The sequence below is a fragment of the Camellia sinensis genome, chromosome 10 (genome assembly GCF_055761805.1).
Source record: "Camellia sinensis isolate YWXY chromosome 10, ASM5576180v1, whole genome shotgun sequence".
Classification (NCBI taxonomy): Eukaryota; Viridiplantae; Streptophyta; class Magnoliopsida; order Ericales; family Theaceae; genus Camellia; species Camellia sinensis.
Genome location: NC_138970.1, coordinates 129,217,493 through 129,225,551, shown reverse-complemented (window position 1 = coordinate 129,225,551; position 8,059 = coordinate 129,217,493). Strand labels below are relative to the sequence as shown.

Sequence of the window (8,059 nt, the reverse complement as noted above, 5' to 3'; positions counted from 1 at the left end):
CATTTTGACATGAAAGATATGGGGATTGCTAATGTAATACTTGGTATGAAAATTATCAAAACATCAGAAGGATATGCTTTGTCACAATCACATTACATTGACAAAATATTTAACAAATTCAGCAAAGATGATGATCATCTTGCTAGAACACCTATGAATGTTAATTTGTTTCTTTCTAAGAATGTACATAAAAGTATTTCTCAATTAAAGTATGCCCAAATTATTGTAAGCTTAACGTACTTAATGAACTACACTCGCTCAGATATAGCCTATGCAGTAAGTAAATTAAATAAATATACGAATAATCCAAGAGTAGAATACTGGAAAGCTATTATAAGGGTTCTAAGATACCTTAGATTTACTCGTAATATTGTACTAAATTATACTACATATCCAGTAGTACTTGAAGGATACTGTGATGCAAACTGAATATCGGATACTAAAAACTCAAAATCCACCAGTGGATATGGTAGGGTAGTTGTATCTTGGAAATCTTCCAAACTGACTTACATTGCTAGATCTACTATGGAATCAGAATTTATAGCTTTAGATAAAGCTGGGAAAGAAGCAGAATGGCTTCGTCACTTCTTTGAAGATATTTCAATATGACCAAAATCGATGCCTGCAATATGCATACATTGTGATAGTCAATCAGCAATTGGTAGAGCACAAAGTCATATGTATAACGGTAAGTCACGTTACATTCATCGTCGACATAATACCGTAAGACAACTACTCTCTAATGAAATTATTTCCATTGAATATGTGAAATCTAAAGACAACATAGCGGATCCACTAACCAAGGGATTAACAAGAGAGTTAATTGAGAATTCATCGAGGGAAATGGAGCCTATTAAATAATAGTTACCACAACGGCAACCCAACCTAGTTGACTTGTGATCCCAAGTTCTAGGTTCAAAGGGACAACCTAAAACTCATTAGGATCACTACGGAGTCAAACTTCTACCCATTTCTATGATGAAATAGTGATGTCTGCAACGTTTTAAGTTAAGTAATACTTTTAATGATTCTTATTTCTAGGAACACCTAGTGGAGTTTGGCGGGATATTCTTCATAAGAATCACCTATATGAGTGTGAACTTGGCCGGTTCTATGAGATTTGTGAAGGGCTATAATTCTCTAAAGCACTCATGAAAGGCCAGGTTGTTCAGGGTCAAAATGAACATTATAGTGAGAACTAAACTGTGTCTAATAAATATACTGCGTGAGTTCTATTGTCTTGATTTACACAAATGACTGAACAGTTCAAGACATTATACTCATTGGTTAACTAGTAAATCTGATAGTGTCTCACAATGGAAGGTTCAAAGCCAAAAGCTACATATCCTTTATAGAATATTTCAAATTTATGTACTCTCTGTAATCAGATCATGTTGTATTTTTTTTCCATCAAATTCCATTCATGTGAGGGATTGTTGGAAATTATGATTTTTTATAGACTTATTTTGGACCAACTTTGACTCCAAATTTGAGTGGGTCCCACACGTCTTTTGGAATGGGTCTAATGAGGTGACGTGTTCCTTACCATATGGCAAGTCACATGGTGCAAACGATTCGTCAAAACCATCTATGAGTTAATGGGAAGTTAACGTCGTTTTCGAGTTCGTGAAATAGACAATTAAAGAGTAAAATGTGGGTTTCATTGAAATGATTGTTCCACATTGAAACTTTAAGAAAGTTTGTATGTGTTTATAAACTCTAGGTGGACAAACTTTGGTTGGGCCCCAAAGAACACCTCAAGTTTGTAAAAGGGAGGAATTATGGACAAAGTGAGCCTTGGCTTAAACCATCACACAAGCGCGCACGCGCGCCGGCGGCGTTGGCAGTCCAAGCCGAGCCGAGTCGAGCCGGGTCCGGGTTATGGGTTGGGTCCTTACATTAATTTTTTAGACAAAGTTTATTTGAATTTTTTTCAAAAATTCTTATAGGAAAATTATTTTTTCTGAATGAAATTAATTCAAATTTTGCGCCAAATTTGAATTCAATTTTCTGTCCAAACAGTGCCTCCCCCGATCCAATTTCCAGCAAGTTCAAACAGATTTTTCAACCTGTTTTAATAGATTGCACAGATTCAGTTTCTTCCAAATAGATTCAAACAAATTTGAATTTTTGCACCTATTCATTTCAAATATGCACCTGTTCGGCTCTACAGATTTGAATCTGTATCTGTTTAATTCAAATTGTACCTGCTCGGCTCTTCCCCACAATCACCTTCTATGCCTATAAATTCATAATCATTCCAGCATATTTTGACATCCAGAAAATTAATTCTCTTTCCGTTTTTGCTCTCTTTTCATTATTCTTCATACCAGGTTTTTAGAGAAAATTCTGAGAGTATAGAACACAAGTTCTAGTTCACCGTACAGATTGTTTGGAGTACTACTACAATCTGTGTAAAGATCATTGTATCCTGGGAGAAGCCATTTATCCGTAAGCACCAAAGCAGAGCGAATATGTCATAAGGATAGAGTGTTACACACTCGACTTGATCATTTTTGCAGTAATTCACTTTGGTAAATAAATTATGTAAGTAGTTTATTTTTATTTGTTTGATTTGGTTTCAAATTATTTATTTTATTTTACACAGAAAATTATTCCAACATGATAAACATGGGAGATGACCCATGCATGGAGTCTCCAAACTTGTCGTGTAAGTTATTAATATTGGAATTGTATGGATATTGAACTTCAGTCAAAATTTAAAAATGCCATCTTGATGCCTTTTGCACTTAGTTTTTGGCGTCATACTGTTTTCAAATAATATCTATTCAGGTTTGTGACATTTTTAGCATTCGTATAATGTGTGTTCTACCTATAGCTTCTTATACCTAGCAAGTTCATGAAAGACTACGGTTGCGTTTGGTAGAGCTTTGTCATTATGATTTGAGAGTATTGAGTTATATTTTGAGTTTGTGAGGTTTGGAATTATGATTGTAGAAAATTTGTTTGGTTTGAGTGAAGAATTGTTGACGTGACATTTGATATTTGATACAAAAATTTACAATTCATAACCAAGCATACAATTCAAAATTATTTTAAAGCACATAAAAAAATTTTAAAAATTCAGAAAATATTTTTTTCGAATATATAAAAATTAACATATCAATTGCAAAAAAAATTCACTGTTCCGGTCAACCGACCGGACAACCGGTTAGGCCAAATTTCGAAAAAAAAATTGAAAATCGCGCTCTGTTTGACAGAGTTTTCTGTAGAGTTGTAGAAAATTAATTCTACAACTCTATCCAAACACCATATGCGAACTCAATGGTAGGAAACGAATTTGAGAATCGTTCCAAACAGAGCCTACTTTTCTCTCTCTCTAGAAGTTCAATATAATATTTGTGTGAAAGGCTTTGTCCATACTTTTTATAACATCTCTAGGTCTAACCTAAAGAAACAGTTCAAGAAGCAGGTGGCCGATTTAGGTTTCTCTTTTTTCCCTGGCAATACAAGCTTAAAAAATTATAATACAAAGACTTAAGTCCAAATAACCTCAAGAGGCATCAACCACACTTGGCTTTTTATCACTATGTTACATATATTAGCCATAATAATAAAGACATTCAAATTTTTTAAACATTGTCTATCATGTTCAGAGTAAATATGTAGAAGCTAAGGAGCAAAATTTCTTAAGCCAAAAGGTTAAATTTATCATCATGTATGCCAATATCTGAAACATAGAGTAGAGGGAAAAAATTTCAAGAATCGAGAAACATCATAGTACTTATTATGAAGTCTAAGGATGATCTGGACAATGATCCGACTGCACCTATCCAGCAAGGGACATCGGACAAAAACTGACTAGCTCCATAATCTCATGAAATTTGAAATGAAGCTTGAGGTTAAGAATAATATCCAATGCCAAATTGAAATGAACTCATGATGAAATAATGCATGCCACCAAATGCTAAAAAGCTGACCTGATTCAGGGAGTTCTTTGGAGTTTCATACTCAGCAGCTAAAAATACAAAAACCTGCAATTAGAAAATGAGATGCAAATAAAACACTAAACAAGCATCAACACTATAGAATTGAATCAATGTTTTCTTGGAATTTGCATCAGTGTTTTATTCTGCTTTCCTTTTGGATCAGAATAGTATTTTAGTTTTACCTTGAGCTGCTACACTTTTATGTAAACAAGAGGTAGAACATCTCAAAGCAACAATTTGGCTACCACAGGTTAACTGTTGCACAAAACAGAGACAAATAAAAAATATGCACAACAAGATTTTCAAAATTAAAACGATCAACTAAGAGCAAAGTGGTTTTCAAAATAAAAAATTACAACACAAAATATATATATACATATATATGTTCACATTCAACATACTAATTTGTGTGCCACATGGAGTCACTTCTTCTCAGAGTGCCTTGTCTTGAATTTGTTCTAGAGGTTCCACGGCGAACAAAGACAAGACTCGGATCCTACAGAACAAAGAAGATGAAGCAAGAGATTTCAACAATTAAGAGCACCACCATCAGTCACAACCCTATCCCATTCCAATCAAAAGATTTCCGAATTCGCTTTCCTCTGAACAACTAAATTATGCACTTTGGAGTAAACAATATAGAGGTAATGGCATGAATTTTCTTAACAATTTTTTTTTTCTTCTAAGAACAGAACACCATAGAAGGAAGAAAAGGGTAAATCTGAAATTTCACATGGATTCCAACAAAACAAAGAATTACATGGAGCATATGTAGGGAACCTTCTAGTGGAGTTTAGCGTTAAGTTGAGTCTTCATTTTATGAAATTTATAGGTTCGTATGCAGCTAGATAGCTTCCTTTTGTTATTAGGTTTTAGTAAAGTAATCTAAGGCAAATATGTTTTGAAAAAAAGAACTTGGATAACGGCTCTAGATGAAGCCTATGGATCTCATGTGTCAAGAATGTTATTGAATCATTGCATGTGATTTTATTTAGGTCCAAAATGTTTGAATGGTCAAAATTTTATAGTTTTCATGTATTAATCCTAGAAAAATTAGAAAAAGTTCAGCAACCTATAAGTATCTATGTAATAATTCTAGTCAATACATGATTTGGATTCAGAGAATTTGTGTTTGAAACTGTGCGATGAATTATAGAGACTCGAGTAATTTCCAAGGAATTCTAGACCAAATATACAAATGGTTCTTCTTCCTGCCACTAAACCAACAGGTTACTTTTCTCAGGGCACTATTTGCAGCCCCTAAACAGCACCTCTTAATTCCGAGACCTTAGCCTATTGAGTGCCAATTAACCCTAATAACTTTCGGCGTCTGATTTTACTCTTTAAAGCGGCAAATTAGCTATTATCCATTTCCATTTAAAAAGACTAGAATCTTTCTCCTACGGTCCTAATATAGCCCTAACCCTAAAATCCCCCCCTTTCGTTGTTGAGAAAACAGAGGAAAAAGGAAAAAAAAGAGAACCAAATGGTTTAAAAGACACAAACACACTCAGCCAAATAGTTGTATTAGTTTAATTTAGCTATGAATTCTTTGATTTCTTCGCAGCCAAACAGAGTACTGTGTTAACTCTTTTTAGTTCACTTCTTTTTTTTTTTTCTTTTTCTTTTTCCTACAGTTTCTCGGCAACCAAACAGGGGTGAAACTAACCGGATTGTGCGCATTGGAGGACGTAATCGGCGCTGAGAAGTTCAAGATCAGAGTCGGAGACAGAGGAGGTGGCACCAGTAGGGGACCGGAGCTCCTTTATCAAACCTGATGAGAGTATGAAACTCAGGAGCTGACGACGATCGCTGTGATTGCGTTGGAGCAGAGATTGAGAAGCCTCCATGTTCGATCTTCAATAGTAGAGAAGAGAGAGAGAGAGATCGTGCGACGGTGTGATGACGTTGCGAAAGAGATCGTGGAAGGAGGGCAAAGGCGTGGGGAAGAAAGAGGCAGAGAGTCAAGTCTACACACCAGCTTTCCAAGTATAGGTAAGTTGGCCTCTAAAAGGTGGAATCAAGATCCCTCGTTGAGTACTTGCATTCACTTTCTCCTCGCAGAGTTATTGGGTTCACTTTTGAATCCAATTTTAATGATTTGAACCGTTTATATTTTAAGATTTATTAAATATATTATATTTATAAAAAATTAAATTGATTGAATATAAAAAAGTACATGTTCGGGTCATTAAACTAAAAATTATTTTTTAAAAAAATTTAATAAACAGTTTTCCGAACACATATTTTCTAATATCCGATCAACTTGATTTTTTACAAGTATGATATACTCAATAAATCTTAAAATATGAACGGTTCGAATCATTGAAATTGGGCCAAAAAATGAACCCAATAACCTTGTAAATAGGAAGTGAAGGAGAGAACTCAAGTAGAGGATCTTGATTCTAAAACGTGAGTGGGGAAACCTAACCTTCTTTTTCTTTTTTAAGTGGGGGAGGGGGGAGTTTTGAAAACCTAGCCCTTTTTCTTTTTTTTGGGGTGGGGGTTTTAATTGTTTTCGTCCCATAAAATAAGGAGAAAATATTATTTTATTTCCTAAATTATCACGTGTTTTTCACGTTAACTTCCATAATTCAATTTATTTTAATTTAATATTTGAACTTTTTACGAATTGATCAATTAGACCCCTATCGTCACCTTCTGTCTATAATTAAACAGAATGTGTTGATGTGGCATTTAAAATTTCATTTTACCCCTCAAACTATACCTTAAAAATTAATTTATCCCTCAAATTAAAAATCAATTTATCTCCCAAACTATACAATCAATTTGCCCCCCACATCAACACATTCCGTCCAATTGTGGACGGAAGGTGACGGCAGGGGTCTAATTGATCAATTTGTGAAAAGTTCAGGTACTAAATTAAAATAAATCGAAGTATGGGGGTCAACATAAAAAACGCATGATAGCCTGGGGAAAAAATGATATTTACTCTAAAATAAAAGAGTTGTAAATTTTTTCCAACTAAAAGATACTTTTGTCGCCAATTAATTTAGGAATCCCTCCAAAAATTTGAAGTCCTCCCTGCAAAATTTTAATTACAATTGAAGGACTAAAATTTAGTCACTAAAAGTCAACTAAAGGGCTACTAAATTTTTTTTAGTAGCTAAATATTATACTTTTTGCTGACTAAATTTTGTTTAGTTGCCCAAAACTGTAACGCCCTCAAAATAATAACATTAAACCCAACAAATAAGACAGGCATTGATATTCAAAAGTTCCACATTCTTTCATTTATCAGAGTTTCATTACAAAAGTATTACATGTTAAAGAGTTATGCCGACCGTAGGAGGAGACCTTTGGCGTTTGAGGTAGGTGATCATGTCTTTCTGAAGATATCACCTAGGCGAGGCTTGATGAGGTTTGGGAAGAGTGGGAAGTTATCTCCTCGGTTTATTGGTCCTTTTGAGATCCTTGAGAGGATTGGTGAGGTTGCTTATCGGTTAGCCTTACCACCGCAGTTGTCCGGAGTGCATGACGTGTTTCATGTGAGTATGCTTCGGAAGTATGAGCCAGATCCATCACATGTGTTGGATTGGACCGATTTAGAGGTAGATGAGGATGCCTCGTATGAGGAGAGACCGGTTCGGGTCTTGGATAGGCGGGATCAGGTCCTGCGTGGCAAGACCATTCCTTTGGTGAAAGTCTTGTGGAAACATCACGGAGTGAAGGAAGCCACTTGGGAACGTGAGTTGGAAGTCCGAGAGAAATATCCGGACTTGTTTGTTGATATGTAATCTTGTATTTACATTTTGAATTATTGTTGAACTTAAGAGCTTTTATATATGTCTTAAGTTGTGACACATTGAAAATGTTTTGGTTTATTGGAAGTATGTTTTGGGACTTGCCTCATATGGAAGTTGAATGTGACACTATATGTGTTGAATGTATTGTTGAAATTGGAAAGATAATGCGTAATGTTAATGCATGTTGAAAGTACATATGTTGTATACATATTGTGAAATGTCTCTTGTTAAAGGGATGGGATGACCGGTAATGGGTCGGATTGTTGAATGTTATAGTGTAACATTGTTTAAAATGGAGAAAAACTTGTTTTGAAAACTTGTGCTTAATTTCGGGGACGAAAT

At 34.8% G+C, this 8,059-nt stretch overlaps 1 long non-coding RNA gene across 1 annotated transcript; it reads right to left on the bottom strand.

The window, feature by feature from the left end:
* Positions 1 to 2,555: 2,555 nt before the first annotated feature.
* Positions 2,556 to 6,003, bottom strand: LOC114300663 (uncharacterized). Its single transcript, XR_014342597.1, has 5 exons — positions 5,620 to 6,003; positions 4,352 to 4,446; positions 4,133 to 4,205; positions 3,325 to 3,995; positions 2,556 to 2,868 (listed from the first exon to the last, which is right to left on the bottom strand). It is a non-coding gene; the product is annotated as an uncharacterized LOC114300663 (long non-coding RNA).
* Positions 6,004 to 8,059: the final 2,056 nt, after the last annotated feature.